Consider the following 20,052-nt stretch of genomic DNA (forward strand, 5'->3'; position numbering starts at 1 on the left):
GGGGGGGGGTGCTCCCGTGGTATAAGTTATCACGGTCGAGAGGGTGACCCTCGACCCTCTGCCCTAGTTCCCGACCCTCGACCCTCTGCCCTAGTTCGCGATAAAAAAGAAGAAGAAAAAAAAGAGGAGAAGAAGAAGGAATAGAGGAGTGGAAGACATTTCTTCCACTCCTCTATTCCTTCTTCTTCTCCTCTTTTTTTTCTTCTTCTTCCTCTTCTTATTTTTTCCGACGTCCCCCCTCATGTAAATGCGGTGGAAACACTTTATGAAAATGCGGTGGTGGCCGAGCCAGGCGGTTTTCTTTTCCTTCTTCATTTTTCCTTTGTTTTTTCTTATATGTTTGTTTTCGTTTTCACTCTACATTTTCGTACATATGAAAAAAATAAAGTTTCTATACAAAAGTGCACAATTATTATGAACAAATTACAACATCTAAATTACTACACATATAAATAAATATAATTACACATCTGAAATTTTCCTAATCTTAATAGTAAACTAAACATAAACTAAAATATTCTATATATATGAACATATACATAAATTGACAAAAAATACATTTATGAAAAAATATATATATGAACATATACATAAATTTGAAAAAAATACATTTATGAAAAAAATACTATGAACATGTACACACATATATACACATACAAACACATATACACAAAAAAATACATTTATGAAAAAAAATACTATGAAAAAAAATGCAGGGCAGGGGCGGCCGCACAGGATAGGGGCGGCGCGCGGCGGCCGTGCAGGGCAGGGGCGGCAGGGCGGCGTGCGGCACCAGCACAGGGTAGGGGCAGCGGCGCGGCGGCCGCGCAGGACAGGGGCGGCGCGCGGCGGCTGCGTAGGGCAGGGGCGGCGGCGCGGCGGCCACGCAGAACAGGGGCGCCGAGGCGCGGGACAGGGGAGGCTGGTGCTCACAGGGGGCGGCGGGGCACGGTGGTCGGCGTGTCGGGGTCGGCAGGGGCGGCGGTGGCTGCGGCGACAGCGAACGCGAGCAACCTGACGGCGTCGATGGTGGCGGCGACGGCAAGGTGGAGCAGGGGCGTCGGGCGGTGACGGCAACAAGGAGGAGCAAGGGGCGTCGGGGGAGAAGTGGGGGATTTGGTCGAAACTACTAAGTGTTGCTTATATAGCAAAGCCTTTAGTCCCTGTTGGTGGCACCAACCGGGACTAATACGCCCCTTTAGTCCCTGTTGGTGGCACCAACCGGGGCTAAAGGATGGGCATTGGTACCGGATGGTGCCACCAACCGGGACCAAAGAACCCCCTTTAGTCCCGGTTGGTGCCACCAACCGGTACGAAAGGCCCCTGTGCTGCCCGCATCGCGACCAAAGTTTAGTCCCACCTCGCTAGTTGAGAGGGGCATGCAGTGGTTTATAAGCCCCACTGCTGCACCCCTCTCGAGCTCCTCTCCATTCTAGGCTTACGGGCCTAATTGTTACTGCTATGCCTGATTGGCCTTCTGGGCCTACTACGGGCCTGAATCCTGGCCCATGGATTGGTTTCTAGTCGTATTCAGGCCGTGGTGGCCCAGTTGGTGGCAATTTTTTTATTTTTTTCTATTTTTTGTTTTCTTTTTTCTTTATTTATTTTGTTTTGTTTCTACTTACAACAAAATACTTATTTATTTTATTTTATTTTGTTTATAATTACTTATTAATTTTATTTTATGATAATTCTTTTTGCTATTAAAGTTTATAACAAAAAAGTTCTTTATGAAAATTCCTTTTGCTTTTAATGATTTTGAACAGAGAATACTTTGATAATTTTAGGTGCATCAATTTTATATAATTTTAGTTTCAATAATACTAGAGGTTGCTTATAATGTTTCGAACAGAAAATACTTTGATAATTTTAGTTTCATAAATTTTATTTATGTTATTAAACTTTATTTTATTATTTTATTATGTTTCTACTTATCTATTTTATTTAAGTTTATATTATTTTGTTTCAAATTACTTATTTATTTTATTTTATTTTGTTTCTGACTTTGTTTGGTATTTTTCATGCATTTACTGATTATTTTGAGCTATAAGACCATGAAATTGAAAAGCATTTGAAATGAACTCTGAAAAGGTTCCAAGTTGGCATGGTATCATCATTTCACCCACATAGCATGTGCAAGAAAGTACAGAGGCTTACGGGAAAAACTGGATGCACTTCGTGTATAGAACAGACAATCTCCTTCGAAGTATCAGGGTTTCATACGGAAACTCGTCTGTTACAAAGGGATTTCATTATTTTTTTAACTTATTTGAACTCCATAGTTTTTATATGTTCAAAATACACCATTCAAAACCACATTATCAATTTACAACCCTTTCCGACTTCATTTGTTATTTTTCATACATTTACTGATTATTTTGAGCTATAAGACCATGAAATTGAAAAGAATTTGAAATGAACTCTGAAAAGGTTCCAAGTTGGCATGGTATCTTCATTTCACCCACATAGCATGTGCAAGAAAGTACAGACGCTTACGACAATAACTGGATGCACTTCGTGTCGTTGTGTTGCATTGGTAGTGTCGGGCCAGTGTGTGCCCCCTTTGGCCTCGTGCCTGGTCACCGGCCGCACATGATTGCCCTGTTTCACACAGCACATGGCGCGTTCGCCTTTTGCTGCCTTTTTTTCTTGTTCTGTCGCCTTGCCACCTTGCTGCTTTCCGCATGGCATTGTTGCTTCTTTTCAAAAGAAAATTTTGAAAGTACAGTACTCAATAATTTCTCTCTGCCTCTGCCATTTTCCTAATCATTTTTCGTTTCACACCTTTCGGAGGTCACTTCCATTTCTATCTTTTTCTTGACCTTTTTTAAAAGGGGAGATCCTTTTGTGTTCACGTGACCCCTCGTTTAGGGCTAATTGAGCAGACCCACATAGTGACCCCGGGTATCTTGGAGACTTTACGAAGCCACCGAAGACGGATGTTAAATTACAATCCAGAGGTGTTTTTTGTTGGCGCGCCTTCATGCGAGCTGCATGAAGCGCTCGCGCGCTCGTCCTACTACATCGCACACTACATGGGCCAGGCCCAATGATGGCTGCTTGCGAGCTCACCCTACAGACGATGTATCTGGTGCACCGGGGCAATTGGTGCTACCGGTGCACTGGTCCCCCATTCCACAGTAAAAAATGTTCGAAAAAATTCCGGAATTTTTTTAATGCATTGACACAATATCAATGCATGTTGTTACAAAAATTCAAATCAAATTCGAAACATTGCTCGAGATACAAAAATGTGAAAATTTTCATTTTTGTATCTCAAGCAATGTTTTTGTCTTGCTCGGAAAGTGTTTTAGGAGATTGGAAGGCCCTCGGGGGGTTGTTCTTGCTCGGAAATCCACTAAGGTTTTGTTATGTTTTTTGTTTGTCAAGTTGTAAGACGATGAAACCAAGTAAATATGGATGCTGTAAGTTGGGTTTCTATTTTGAGTGAGAAATGAAGTCAGGGAGGAGGTCTCCTGTTAATTGAAAAGAATAAGCTATTTTGCATCCCGAGCGGGGCATGGTTCCAATTCTAATAATCTATTTTGCATCTGGGCCCAGATGAGCCCATGTGCGAATAGTAAATCATTTTGAATAGCAAATAAATTCGAAAACATCTTTTTTTTGTGGGGCAAGATGTTCGTGTGTGTGATACCCATGCAAATTTTGGTGAAGCCATTCGAGGAGGTCGTGGCAAAAAAGACATATTTTTTGAGCATATATGTGTTTGATAGCATATATATGTATGTGTTAGATAGCATATATATGTATGTATATGTATCTGGTTTTGTATATTTGTCGGGTTTGGTGAGAATTGAGTCTGTTCGGGGAAAATATTTGGCCAAGACATGATCCGGACCAGCACCCTAACTGAAGAGAAACCCACCCGAGTGTCAAAGCACGACCATTTGCCACTTGAGAAATTCATCCCAACCACCACCACCACTTTCCCTTTTTTTTGGCCACATCAAGTTTGCAATGGCTGGATAGATTGTGCAAACTTGGGTTTTGACGCTCCCCACATATTTTTTTGAGTTCGTAACCACTGGTTGATCACCCCTATGACGGGCACATCACACACGGCCAACAGGAAATGACAGCCAGCCAAACAGTTATAGTCCACGACCATGTTGTCACAAACTCATCAGAAACAATCAACGCATACACTGGAGTGGCACCAGGGGAAAGTGGTAGTTTTTTTCAATCACTTCTCGGATGAGGCTCTATGACGCAAACATTCTACTAGAAAGTACTTGATACTCATATATGCTTAAGGAATGGAACCTGCTGCTGAGCACATGTTCATAACTTTTGATAGAAAATACGGATGATAGATAGGGTCAGGAGAAGAGATGAGGAAGACAGGAAGCCTCCTATAGGTTATTTGGGCGTCAAACCCGAGGGCCCTCTAAGCAAACGCCATAATGCGTTTAATACATATGTACTCCTTATGTAAAAAAGAAAGGCTTACAATAATAATAAGTCAAGCAAGTTTTTTTCGTTAATTCTATGTAATACTCCAAGATGGTTGGACCAAACCAAAGGTCTGAGTTTATGCACACTACAAAATAGCTCTATTGTTGATATAGCTTATCACTCATGTCGAGCGATATAATCAAAACAATTATGCACTAATTTTTTTGCAGGACAACACAATGTTGTCTCTATGTTTCTCCTCTTTATTGAACATATTGAGATTAAATTGTAATGGTTAATTAGTTATGTGCCCATAAATTATTCAAGCAAAAAATGTCTATATTAGTAATGAGGAACATATATCATACAAATTCTACAAATAAAAATGGCTTGACACAATGAGTTAATCAATTAACTTTTCTTCCAACTTGGAACGACGACCAAGGAACATCTACTACATGTACACATATACATCAGCTAGTCAAATCAAGAAAAGCTGCGTCATGACAGTTATACCATATGTATACCCATAACTATTTTTCGTGTAGAATATTAGGACCTAGCTAGCTAAAGATCTCCTACATTAACTCCCAAAAGACTTGTGCTAATTTGAATGCCAGGGTGACAAGGTCAAGGAAAGAGTTAAATACACTGGTGGTGCCTCAATTTATTTTGAACCTTCAGTTAGTACCTAAAGTTGCAAAATACATGAAACAGGTGCTCGAACTAGTCTTGCCATACAAATACGGTGCCTGCAGTAGAAATAAATTGTTGGATGTAGAATCAATGGTGGAACTGGTCACAGGTTGCATTGTAGGCACAGGCTGGCCACCACGGCAAACTATCATGGTGGATTCTCACGAGGTCGAATTTATATATGACGTTTATGCAAAAGGTAACTTTGTAGCACGAGGCACATTGTGCCCGTTTTCCTGAAGTTCAGTGAAACGAAGTTCTACAACTCAAAAAAAATTCTAAAATCATTTATATGTGCACACATAGAAATGTAATAAATAGTGCGAATTTTCTTCAAAATCAGTCTTTTTATGTGAGATATCCAAAAAAGACAAATACATGCAAAAATCAGCTGTTTTTTGGCTGTTTTTTGTCTTTATTCCAGGGTAAAATATACCATAATTTCAAACAAATTTGACAATCAGAGAACATGCACACGTTTTTGTTGTGAAAAAGAAAAAGAAACTTTTAAGTGCCAGTTTTAACCTTTAGGAAAACGTGCTCAGTGGCCACCGTAATCCAAAAATCTGCTTTAATCGCTATGTACCTCTTCTAGCATTTCATCTATATATGGCACTCATATGGTTCGGCACAGGTTTTTTTTTTCAAGCTTGTCTTTACTTTTGTTGTTGATATTGTTTCTACCTTTTGAAAGAACAGAAGTAAGAAAAAAAATTACAGCTGCCATAAACTTATAGAAAGTGCTAGTGCATTTGAAACATATCAACATGTTTTTTGGAAAATGTTTCACATGTATTCAAAAGTTAGAACGTGTTTTTGAAAACAAAACGTGATGCATTAAAATAATGACAATGTGTATTAAAAAAAGGTTGAACATGTTTTAGAAATGATTATTATGTAAAATTATCCTTACATTTCTAAAAAAATGTTGTCGTGTTTTATGCATTTCTAGGGTTTAAGACTATTACACAAGAAATTTTAGTGCATGTTGAATAGTTCACAAAATAAAATGTTGTCAAATTTTTAATATTTTGGAATTGTAGAAATACAATGAAGATACATAATAGTTGTTTGTGCTCCTTGTCTGGAATAAGGTATATAAATTTACATAATAGTTTAAAATATTGGTTGAAAATTTTTAATACGCATAATTTTTTGAAAAAGTAATTTTACCTCTTCAAAGTAGAAAACAATGAAAAAATAAAAAAATATTTAATAATACATGGTAGTTGTATATTAATTATTATTATATCTTTATTTGGAAAAATTTATGTGTCTTAAAACTAAGCAGGAACTTGGAAAAAATAAAAAATAAAACTGGTGGACAAGCATCATAAAAGTTTGAAAGTAGCATATGTCGAATTGGTTTACAAAGCTTTCTAGCTAGTACTTGTAGGTACCTAATAGTTTGCTCGCGTGGCTAGATCCCGATGTTTGGTAACCTGGAGGTGCAGGTTCTAACCCCTCTCCATGAAGGTTTTTTCTTCATGTTATTTCTCTCTACCATATAGTGTATTTCAGGGGGGTTTCTGCAAATTTATTCCTCATGAGTGGGGCACCCGACGCATCCCCGCACATAGCCACTGACACATGGGTCACTGCGATGTTGACATGTTATATTGGCAGGGCCTATGTCTAAATACGGAAGGAGGCACCATATTTGTATGGTTGGACAAGTTCGACCACAAGTTTCGTATATTTTACAACTTTAGACACCAAGTTGACCGTGCAAGACAAGTTTAGGCACCTCCGGTGTATTGAACTCTCAAGGCCCAGCACTTATTTCAGGGTATCTTGTTCATACCTTTAGAAGACTATCAGTATGTTTTCTGCCGTTTACTAGCAATCCAAAAAAATATAAAATTTATTAGTTCATTTCCGTGTCTTATTTCAGCTACTAATAAATATAGTTTGAAGGGACAATTACATTTGCCCTTAATTGGAACCCACAACTTGTCAAAGGCCTTTGGCCAGACGGAAAATGTATGGAAGAGCATTTCTATAACCGCACTTAGCGGAAGAGGGGAAAATTTGAGCACACTTCGGAATTAGGGGTAAATGTGAGTTGGTGGTTCAAGTTAGGGGCTGAAATGTAAATGACCATAGTTTGAAAGATATATCTGTGGAGGAGGAGATCAAAACCACATACATGTGGGCAGTATTTTGTTTGCGACTAGAAATATATTTTATATGTGGTTTGCACGTCGTGTTCAAAGAGCTCAACATTAATTTGAATGCACTTCCAATAATGTTGAAACCATTTCTGGACCGCGTGCATTCCACACATATTCCATTGACTAGGTAGATCTAGTCAAAGCAAAACTCATAGGTCAAATTAAACATTCAATGTCGTTAGCATTCACTCAAAGGGGTCCATACACTCCCACATAAATATAATCAACTAGTGCAAATTAAAATTGTAGTTATTATAGACGTACTAGTTTTGCATTAGATGTCATGATCGTTCTAGTTGATGTGACCTTTATAATGCCGGCTCCATATGCGTCTATAAGAATCAATTTTTCCGATGCATTTGGCAATCATACTTAACCCTAGCTCGCAAACGGTTAAGCATTATGGCCTCCAACAACAACAAAACATCGAAGGGTAAGCTGGTTAGCGTTGTCATGACTAGCATAGCACTCCTATATCACATGCACACTACTTTACTAACTTATTTATATATGTCTGATTTGCCGTGCAGGGGGCAGTAGTAAGACGGTTACTCCACAGAAGATTCATTCGGCTTCACCAACACCTAATACTCGACAACATGATGCCCTGAATGCAAGGGCTGCCACGGGTTAGTACCTCTCACTGATGGCTCGAGTATATCCAGAGTTAAGTTATTTATTATTTTGTATTCCAATACCTGAAAGTAAACTGATTTGACATGAAACGATGAGTACGAATGTTGTTATGCCATTGTCATCGCATAACACCGTGAAACATGCATCTTCTTGTACTGACTAATTAGTACCACCTCTTCCGTTCATGGATCAGTTGAGTCTATTCTATCCAGCCTCCGTAAATAGATAATATTTTTGGCATTGACATGTCTTGAACATGAATCCTAGATCATTAGCTTTAGTAGGCATATGCTGCAGAGAAACATTGTATATGTTTTTTTTATAGCTGCAAAACTCTATGCTATTTGAAATATTTTCATGATAAATCTAATGATGCTTTTTTAATCTAGTTTTGGGTCCATCATAAATGGTTTTGAGTTCATCACATGCTCTAACTCATGCCTAAAAACCCTCCCCACATATGGTTTTGAGTTCGTAACCACTGGTTGATTACCCATATGAGGGGAACATCACACACGGTCCAAAAGGAAGTGACAACCAGCCAAACAGTTGTAGTCCAAGACCATGTTGTCACCAACTCGACACAAACAATCAACACATGCATTCCGGTGGCACCAATGGAAAGTGGTAGTTATTTTCAATCGCTTCTCAGAAGAGGCTCTTTGACACAAACATTATAATAGGAAGTACTTGATACTCATATATGCTTAGGCCACCTAGCATCCTAGCCATACATTTTATAGGGATAAAAGCCCGGTCTTCAATGGCCAAGGTTGAAAAAAAGGAAACTCCCTCTGTTAATCCAAATCCCACTGAAAACTAAATGGATCCAGCAACCACAGTACAAGATATTTAAGGGAAAGTTTCTCAATTCATGATTCATCATTTCATATCGCTTCAGGATAAAACTTAACTAGGAGCATTTGCATACCCATCACTAGTTATATCTTCGTTTGACCATTTCAAATCACGCCCACACCCACACGTCGTTATAATTCCTGCTTGGTTTTCTATTTGAATTACCACTAGGAATCCATCCTTGATGTTTGAAATTCCGAACTTTCAGGTGAATGACCCAAGACCTGCCTAATCTTTTCCCTGCTGTCTATATTAAATGTAGCCAAAGATGTATTCTTCTTCTTTTAATCCTTCCTCATCCAAACGTTATGTATCGTATATTTATCAAACCCCATCATGGGGCCATTGTATAATTTGAGACAACTAATAAGTTTGGAAGAGATGAAAGAAAAACATTGATAATTTGAAGTCTCCCTCCACAATAAGAACACATACCTAATATCTTTTCCCTTCCTTGAACCAGGGGTATAAGTCCTCGGCATGTTATGCTCAACGTCAAGCCCAAGCATGTGAATAGGATACAACCTCCATGTCACTTGTATGATATATTAGTATATCTGCAATTCGCTCCGTGAAACACTGCTTTGCACTAAAAATGAGTGTATTTAGCAAATCTAGATGCAGGGTGTCTTCGGCGGTGGAATCGAGACCCACAGACTCACATCAAGCATTCCATATTAAGTAATAAATTTTATAGGGTCAAATAGACTATGGTCCTATGAATAAACGAAATTTGTTTATATAAAATAAATAAATGGAACCTATTGTCGAGCACCTATTCATATCCTTTGATAGAAAATACGGATGATAGATAGGATGAGGATAAGAGACGCAAAAGTCACGGAGCCTCCTATGGGTTATGGTGTCAAACCCGAGGGCCCAATGAACATGTGCCACAATGCGTTTAACTTCTTATACAAATTTACTCCTTAAGTAAAAAAGTAAGGCTCTCTTTAATAATGAATCAATCAAGTTTCTACCGTTGATAGTGTCCAAAACTCCAAGATGGTCGGACCAAACCAAATGCCTTAGTTTATGCACGTTGCAGAACAGTTCTGTTGTTGATATAGCTTTTGGAATAGCTAATCGCTCATGATGTGCGCTATAATACATGATAATTATGCCGTAATTTGTTTCACGGGGCAACATTGTGTTGTTTGTATGCTTATACTCTTACTTAATTAAACATAGTAAGATTGAATTGTACTGGTTAATTAGCTATGTTCCCAATAAATTATTGAAGCAAAAAAATTTCCTATATTAGTAATGATGAACATATATCATCCAAATTCTACAAGTAAAAATGGCTTGACTCGTTGCGTTAATCAATTAACATTTGTTCCAACTGGGAACGACGACTAAGGAACATCTACTATATGCACACATATACATCAGCTAGTCAAATCAAGAAAAGCCGCGCTATGACAATTATACCATATGGATACCCATAGCTGTTATCGTGTAGAATATTAGGACCCAGCTAGCTAAAGATCTCCTACATTAACTCTCAAAATACTTGTGCTAATTTGAATGCCAAGGTCAAGGAAACTACACATGATCCAACACTTATTTCGGGATATCTAGTTCACACCTTTAGAAGACTATCAATACATTTTGTGCCATTTTCTAGCAAGCAAAAATGAATGTAAAATTTATTAGTACATTTCCGTGCCTTATTTCAGCTACTAATAAATATTGTTCTAAAGATATATCTGTGGAGGAGCTGATCAAAACCAGATACATGTTGGCACTATTTCGTTTGCGACTAGAAATATATTTTATATGTGGTTCCCACGTGGTGATCAGAGAGCTCAACATTAATTTGAATGCACTTCCAATAATTTCAAACCACTTCTGGACCGCGTGCATTCGACGCAAATTTCGTTGACTAGGTAGATCCAGTCAAAGCAAAAACTCATGGGTCAAATTAAACATTCAATGACATTAGAACTCACTCAAAGGAGTCCATACACTCCGACATCATTGTAATTAATTAGTGCAAATTATAATTATAGTTATTATACACGTACAAGTTTCACATTAGACGTCAGAATCGTTCTAGCTGATGCAATTTTTACATTGCCCGCTCCACTTGCTTCTATTAGAATCGATTTTTTCCAATCCATTTGGTAATCACACTTCAACCTAGCTCACAAATGGTAAAGAATTATGGCCTGCAACAACTACAAAACGGCGAAGAGTGAGCTGGCTTGCGTTGCAATGATTAGGATAGCACTCGCATATCACATGCACGCTACTTTACTAAGTTATTTATATATGTCTGATATGCCGTGCAGGGGCAAGTAGCAAGACGGTTACTCCACTGAAGATTCATTCGGTTTTGCCAACACCTAATACTCAACAACCAGATGCCCTGAATGCACGTTCTGCCACGGGTTAGTAGCTCTCACCAATGGCTCGAGTATATCCAGAGTTAAGTTATTTGTTATTTTTATTCATTTACCTGAAAGTAGTATGATTGGCATGCAGCGATGAGTACGAATCGCATTACTCCACTGGTATCACGAAATGCCGGTAAACAAGCATCTTCTTGTACTGACTAATTAGTACCACATCTTCCTTCCATGGATCACTTGAGTCTATTCTTTTCCGGCATTCACAAACAGATAATAATTTTGGCTTTGACACGTCTTGAACATGAATCATAGATCATGAGCTTTAGTAGGCATATGCCGTAGAAAAACATTGTATTATTCAAAATAGTTTTCATGATAAATCTAATATTGCTTTTTTCATACGGTTTTGAGTTCATCACATGGCCTAACTCATGTCTAAAAACTCTCCCGACATATCGTTTGAGTTCATAACCACTGGTTGATTACCCCTAAGAGGGGTACATCACACACGGTCCAAGAGGAAGTGACAGGCAACCAGACAGTTATAGTCTGCGGCCATGTTGTCACCAACTCATCAAAAACAATCAACGCATGCAGGGGAGTGGCACCATGGAAAAGTGGTAGTTATTTTCAACCGCTTCTCAGAAGATGCTCTTTGACGCAAACATTCTAGTAGAAAGTACTTGAAATTCATATATTCTTAGGCAACCTAGCATCCTAGCCATTGTTTTTATACGGATAACAACCCAGTCTTCAATGGCCAAGGTTGAGGCGGAAAAGCAAAATCCCTTTGTTAATCCAATTCCCAGTGAGAACTAAATGGATCCAGCAACCATAGTAGATGATATTTACGGGCAAGGTTGTAAGTTCATGATCCATCATTTTTATCCCCTCTGGATAAAACTTAACTAGGCGCATTTGCATACCAATCACTAGTCATATATTCGTTCGACCGTTTCAAATCACGCCCACACCTACATGTCGTCTTAATTCCTGCTTGTTTTTTTTTATTTGGATTCCAACTAGCAATCCATCCTTGATGTTTGAAATTCCGAACCTCCAGGTTAATGACCGAACACCTTCCTAATCTTTTCCCTGCAGTCTATATTAAATGTAGCCAAAGGTGTATTCTTCATCTTTGAGTCCTTCCTCATCCAAAGATTGTGTGTCGTATATTTATCAAACCCCTCCATGGTGCCATTATATAATTTGAGACAACTCATAAGTTTGGAAGAGATGAAAGAAAAACATTAATAATTTGAAGTCTTCCTCCATAATCGGAACACATACCTAATCTCTTTTCCCCTCCTTGAAACAGGGGTATAAATCCTAGGCATGTTATGCTCAAGGTCAAGCCCAAGTATGTGCATAGGAAAGAGCCTCCATGACACATGTAGGATATATTAGTATATCTGCACTTTGTCATGCGAAACACTGATTGGGACTAAAAAGGACTGGATTTAGCAAACGTAGATCCAGGGTGGCTTCGACGGTGGAATCGAGCCGCACAAGCTCAAATCGAGGATGCCATATTAAGGAATAAATTTTACAGGGTCAAATAGACTCTTGAGTCCTATAAATAAACGGAATTTGTTCATATAAAATAAATGAATAGAACCTAGTGTCGAGCACCTATTCATAACTTTTGATAGAAAATATGGATGATAGAGAGGATCAGGAAAAGAGATGTGGCAGACATGGAGACTTCTACGGGTTATTCGGGTGTCAAACATGAGGGCCCGCTGAACGTACGTCACAATGCGTTAAACTTCTTATACATCTATAGTCCTTCAGTAAAAAAGGAAAGGCTCACTTTAAGAATGAGTCAAGCAAGTTTCTTCTGTTGATGGTGTCCAAAGCTCCAAGATGGTCGGACCAAACCAAATGCCTTAGTTTATGCACACTTCAGAATAGTTTTGTTGTTGATATAGCTTTTGGAATAGCTAATCGCTCATGACGTGTGCCTATAATAAGAGTCAATTATGCCCTAATCTGTTTTCCGGGGCAACACGGTGTTGTTTGTACGCTTCTCCTATTAATTAAATATACTAAGATTGAAATGTATTGGTTAATTAACTATGTGCCCAAAAAATTACTCAAGCAAAAAAATTCCTAATTAGTAACAAAGAACATATATCATGCAAATTATAAAAGTAAAAGTGGGTTGACTTGATGTGCTAATAAACAACTTTTGTTCCAACTTGGAACGACGACTAAGGAACATGTACCATGTGCACACATATACATCAGCTAGTCAAATCAAAAAAAGCTGCGCTATGACAGTTATACCATATGTATACCCATAACTGTTTTCGTGTAGAATATTAGGACCTAGCTAGCTAAAGATCTCCTACATTAACTCCCAAAAGACTTGTGCTAATTTGAGTGCCAAGGTCAAGGAAACTACACATGATCCAGAACTTATTTCAGATATCTTGTTTACACCTTTAGAAGACTATCAGTACTTTTCTGCCGTTTCTAGCAAGAGAAAATAAATGTAAAATTTATGAGTGCATTTTCGTGCCTTATTTCAGCTACCGATAAATGTAGTTTGAAATATATATCTGTCGAGGAGTTGATCATAACCACATAAATGTGAGCACTATTTCATTGGCGACGAATAATATATTTTGTATGTGGCTTGCTTGTCGTGTTCAGAGAACACAACATTAATTTGAATGCACTTCCAATAATTTCCAAAACCATTTCCGTATTGCGTGCATTCAACACATATTCCATTGACTAGGTAGATCCAGTAAAAAAATCATGGGTCAAATTAAACATTTAATGATATTAGGACTCACTCAGAGGAGTCCATAAAATCCAACATCAATGTAATCAACTAGTGGAAATTAATTTTTTTGTTATTATACCCGTAATAATTTTGCATTAGATGTCATGATCGTTCGAGTTGATGCAATTTTTACAATGCGCGCTCCATATGCGTCTATAAGAATCGATATTTTCAACCTAGCTCAGAAACACTTAGGCATTATGGCCTCCAACAACAACAAAACGGTGAAGGCTCAGTTGGTTAGCGTTGTAATGATTATCATAGCACTCCTATATTACATGCACGCTACTTTTCTAACTTATTCATATATGCCTGATATGCCGTGCAGGGAACAATAGCAAGACGGTTACTCCATTGAAGATTCATTTGGCTTCGCCAACACCTAATACTCGACAACAGGATGCCCTTAATGCACGGGCTGCAACGGTTAGTACCTCTCACTGATGGCTCGAGTATAGCCAGAGTTAAGTTATGTTTTATTTTGTATTCGATTACCTGAAAGTAATCTGATTTGACATGCGGCGATGAGTATGAGTCCCATTACACTAGTGACATCGCGTAATGCCGTTAAACATGCATCTTCTGGTACTAATTAATTAGTACCACCTCTTCCTTTCATGGAAAACTTGAGTATATTCTATCCGGCTTTCATAAAGAGATATTATTTTTTGGATTGACACGTCTTGCGGGTGAATCCTAGATCATTTGGTTTAGTAGGCCTACGCTGCAGAAAAACTTGATATACGATTATTTGAGCTGAAAACTTTGTATTATTTGAAATATTTTTCGTCTTATTGATATATAAATATTTTTATACAAGTAATAAGATATAGAATTTTTTTGCTTCATGCCATCTATCAAGTCATTTATTTTTTAGTCCGTGGTTACTAACCCACGGATGCATGTACAAACCATTTAACAGATATATCTTCTGGTTTTTCATGGAGTGAGGATTAAGCCCTGTGCTTGTACCAGAAAAACCAATTAATTAGTATCACCTCTTCCTTTGATGGATCACTTGAGTGTATTCTATCCAGCCTCTGTAAATAGATAATATCTTGACATTGACATGTCTTGAACATGAATATTTGATCAATACCTTTAGTGAGCGTATGTTGCCGAAAACTTCATATTATTGAAATATTTTTCATGATAAATCTAATAATACTATCTTTCATCTTAAAAACATGAATACTTTTGTACTCGTACTAAAAATAGAAAATTTTCTGCACACCATCTATAGCGAGTCATTTATTTTTGAATCCGTGCTTAGTAACCCACAAACGCATGTACTAACCATTAACCTTATGTAAATTCTGATTACCCATGGAGCAAGGATTAAGCCCTGTCCCTGTATCAGAGATTTGATTGCTGGGAATAAGAGTTATGATCTATATTCTTTTATTAACTAGTTGATGTCATGCAGCTAGTGGTATATTCTTTTATTAACTAGTTGATGTCATGGAGCAAGGAACTATCCACAACAGAGAAGCAGAAACAAAGCCAGGCATCTTCTACTGGTTTCTAACTTGTCACTCGATTTAGAGGCATAGAGTCTGCCTATGTATACAATACTCCACGGCTTCAGTTATGCATACAAGATCACTTAATTAATCTCGTCTAAAAAATAAACGTAGACTATCAAATCAATTTTACTGGATCTATCATGAAATAAGTATTCAAAATGTAATGATTAGGTATTAATATATGTTGATATTTTTGCATGTAAACTTGATCAACATTGAAACAGCTTTATTTTAAAAAAGAAAAGACTAAATGGCTTTCTATACATCAATAGAGGGAGTACTAATCGACTGATATCACACTAGACCGCAGTGAACATATATGTACATTACGTTTTGTTTTCGAAAAGGGGTGTTACCCCAGCCTCTGCAATATATGTACATTACGTGGAACCTAATTTTCTGCTCTGCATTTTTTTATCTAGGTTCCGTTCCATGTCCAAAATGATTTTGCTAAAGTTTCTTTTGTCATCTCCCTGTCATCTTGCGTGCATGCAGATCAACCTAGACGTCATGCCCCATCATCATCAGCGAGCAATAGGAATGGGCAGTCATCAACAAGCAGCAGTCAAAGGGGGCATGCGGAGTGTCATGGTGCCGGAAAACCGAAGTCTGCAGGAACAAAATACAAGTGAACTCTATAGTATCTTGCTTATGGATGGTAACGATTTATTGCTCTATCTATGTACATACTGCGCACCTCAGAGACTTTGTCTGATTGAAATTAATCTTGTTTTTTTTCTCAGGCAAGCTATGATGCGTGTAGCAGTTCAATCGTCCGATCTTCAATCAGCATACTCTACCTCCAAAATAATACAAATAATATGTGTATTGTACTCTCTGATAAATTAGTTGTAATTTAGTCGCTACGTAAGTGGAACCAAGAGAAATATATGAATCTGTTACATGTAGCGGTTTGTAATTGCCTCTCAACAGATTTGCACGATGCGCCTAGGCCATATTTATGTTTTGTGTATTGAGTTCACATATATTGTATTTGGGATTTGGGGTTGCACTAATAAGTATTTGAGATTGTGTAACTCGCAAACATTGTACATTTATCTTCAAGTATTTTACCATGTATGTTAAGGAATGAAAGGTGTTCTGCCATATGTTGTTGCTCCAAATAAGTGCGCGCAGAGCACAACCAGGCTTGCTGGAACAAATGAGCGCATGCAGCACACGTCGCACTGGCAAGGACGATATGAAAAGCTCCTGCCCTAGCCGCGAACCTCACCTCCAACACGACATCATGAATGAGCATGGAAGAGCGCTCGCCAGCCCAAATGTAGGTAAGTTCGATTCGCCAGTCTAGGTGGTAAGTGACTTTGGTAGCGAAAAAATGCCAAACTGAGACCGAGCTCCATGGAGGCCTTGATTTGAAAACTTCAACATTCATACTTTTCAGTTTCAAAAACTTCTGAAAAGTACACGTTTACCTAGAGACCTAATGTACATGTGTGTAGATTTTCAGGTCGAAATAGGCTAAAATGAGAGGTACACCAAAAAGAATAAGGGTTGCATGTGTATTGTTCATCCTCAAAGTCTTTGTTTTTATTTTGTGCAGCTCGCAATTCAAGGGATTTCATCCTGAAATTTTATACACATACACATTACATCTTTGAATTTTACAGGTACGCACATATACATCACACACTAAGGCCTGCTCGATCTCCAAAATGCCCTGCTCGGCAGCGACAGCAAAATGCATGCACTCTGTTCTTATATAGCAGTCATATTGCATTTGGGATTGTACTAATTATAAGTATCTGAGTGTGTGTACCTCGCAATAACTGTTCGTTCTCTCAAAGTGTTTTACTTCCTCTGTTCCTAAATGTAAGTCTTTTTAAAGATTTCACTATGGACTACATACGGAGCAAAATGAGTGAATCTACACTCAAAATGCATCTATATATATCCGTATGTGGTTCATAGTGCAATCTCTACAAAGACTTATATTTAGGAACGGAGGGAGTAGAATGCATGGTAAGGAGTGAAAGTGTGGGATTTTTTACCAGGTTGTCTTGAAACACAATCTTTACTAAGAAAAGTTTCACCATGGAGAAGTTAGATGTTTATATTACCTCCTTTTATTCCCCTTTATGTTCTGGAGTTTTCTCCAGGTTTTTGTACCTACTACAGATCACCATTTGTGCACTCTTTAAATGACGCATTGCCACACTTATCTGATGCCTATCAGATTTATGATTTTTTTATGGTGTCCACTGGATCTATTGCAAATTGGATATTTTTTCTTCAAATGTGGTGTGTACACACGGGGATGATTCTATCCCAAGATGGTCAGCAGCTGTTATTTCAAGGAAGTATCGATTTGTCATCTCTCTTACAACCAAGAGCTTTGATCCAGGATCAAAACGACGATTCTATCAATCTGTCGTTTGAAGGTTGCTACACACGATCTTCTATCTATCGGTCTCCCAAGACGTGCCTTCGTCTCCACGTTGACGCATGCATTCTTTGTCTGGTCGCAGCTATAGTTACAAGCGTACGTACGTGGGATTACCGAGTACATGTGCCATACGTACCTACCTACCGGTCAGAAGAATCTTCTATAAATATAGCTATAGGCTCATGCACGGCCACAATCATCCGCCTCCCGGCCATCTGCTTCCGCGCCGGTCGCCGGCCTCGTAACCATGAATCTCATGCCGACCGTCTTCTGCCTTCTCCTCGTCGTCCTTGCACAGGATGGTATGCACATCATAAACTCCTTACAGCCTTGCTTTTGCTTTTAGATATTCGTTACTAGCTCTACGAGTATACATGTTATACTTCGATCTCGTCAAGTTCTTCATGCATGCACTGAGACATGATTGATCTATCTGACAGGGGCTCGTGTTGAGGCACGAGGCACACCTTCGGCTGATCAGGGGTCAAAGAACCAATGGTCCAGCATGTTCGTCTTTGGCGATGGCTTCGTCAACAACGGCAACCTCCCAGAGACCGACACATGGCGTCAATGGAGCTATCCCTACGGCTCCTATCTCAACTCCCGTGGATCTGCCACACCTGTTCCAACTGGACGCCTTCCAACTATTGGATTCAATCTGACTTCATCGGTACGTAGCTAGATATTTACTGGTATGCTATTGTTCTATCTACCTAGCTAGATAGAGAATTTTTTTTGAGCACATACAACCTTATATCTAAGACCATTCAAAATAATCCGTCATATCAACGCTCTAGATAATTTAGTTCTGACCCATAGAATCTTATCTGTGTTGTACTAAAAACAATCCTCCATATTTATTGAATTATTTCCCTTGCAGCAAGGATCTTAGGCCTCAGTGAAGCCCCTCGATCATACAGGCTCACGCCACATCTATCTTGCGACCCGTCTGGCATGACCTTTGCTTTCATGGCGCTGGTGTCTACGAAGTACCGGACAAGAAGGTGCCGACCCTTGCCACACAGGTTAATGCTTTCACGAGGCTACTCAATGCTGGGGTCATCTCAAAACAACAGCTTCAAAGCTCCGTTGCTCTCGTCTCCATCTCCGGCAGTGACTACATGACAGGTGCCAACGTCGAGAATGCCTTCTTGAGTAGCTTCGATGATATGAGTAGTAGTTAGCAGAGTCAAACTTGCAAACACTAACCAGTCTACAATTACTATATACCCATCTTCTTGCCAGTAACTTCTCTTGCTTGCAGATCGATAGTTATATTGGGAATGTGACGACGGAGATTGCGAAGAACGTGGGGAAGCTACAGAGGCTAGGTGTGAGGAAGGTACTAGTGAACAACATGCATCCCATTGGCTGCATGCCTTTGCGGACTAGTTCGAACAACTACACCACATGCGACCTTCTGGCCAACTATGCCGCAACTGTGCACAACATCAATATAGAACACCTAATGGGCAACAAGAATAATGCCCACATACTGGACCTCTACACTGCCTTCACCGACATCGTCAATCACGCCCCTGGTAAGTACTTTATATGTCTGCACGCGCATGATGCAAATTAAATCTGGTTTCGCATGTATGCATTTTATTCAACATCTGTTGGAACTATCTGTATGCAGGTGAAGGGTCGGAGCAGTCAAACAATTTCAAGCGCAAGCTGACACCTTGCTGCGAGGCTTCCACTGAGCTGGGGTACTGTGGACAGGTTAGCCCTTCAGGGGAGCGCCTCTACGACCTATGCAAGAACCCTGACGAGAAGGTGCAGCAAACGAGAAGGTGCTTGGATAATGGGTTCTGTTTGAGTCAAAATTAGATATATAGATTTGCATGTGCGATCGTTGGTCTCAAAGACTGCATCTTAGTCGATTGAGGTAATGCTCCACCTGGTGCACCTCGTGCTGCTCTTGCCTGCGCTCCCGCCATTGGCTCTCGCATGTTTGGTGTACCGTTACAGGGCATTGCGGTAGCATGGGTGTTTGACACGGCATGATGGGTGCCAAGCGAACTCAGTTCGACGTGGCAAACACGACCGAGACGCACACCGGCACTCGCACCCCAGGCATTCATCCGGCTTTCTCGGCTCTTCTTTCAAGTGTTTGTTCTGGTTCTGCCTTCACCATGTAGGCCCTGGCTCCCTAAGGCTGTGTTTATTTCATGGTTCGCATACG

At 39.2% G+C, this 20,052-nt stretch overlaps 1 long non-coding RNA gene and 1 pseudogene across 1 annotated transcript; both read left to right on the plus strand.

Moving 5' to 3' along the window:
* Window positions 1-7,643: 7,643 nt before the first annotated feature.
* LOC119340191 lies at window positions 7,644-11,177 on the plus strand. Its single transcript, XR_005164432.1, has 3 exons — window positions 7,644-7,719; window positions 7,817-7,915; window positions 11,078-11,177. It is a non-coding gene; the product is annotated as an uncharacterized LOC119340191 (long non-coding RNA).
* Window positions 11,178-18,111: 6,934 nt separating this feature from the next.
* LOC119339585 lies at window positions 18,112-19,697 on the plus strand (annotated as a pseudogene).
* Window positions 19,698-20,052: the final 355 nt, after the last annotated feature.

Source organism: Triticum dicoccoides, chromosome 7B (genome assembly GCF_002162155.2).
Source record: "Triticum dicoccoides isolate Atlit2015 ecotype Zavitan chromosome 7B, WEW_v2.0, whole genome shotgun sequence".
NCBI lineage: Eukaryota > Viridiplantae > Streptophyta > Magnoliopsida > Poales > Poaceae > Triticum > Triticum dicoccoides.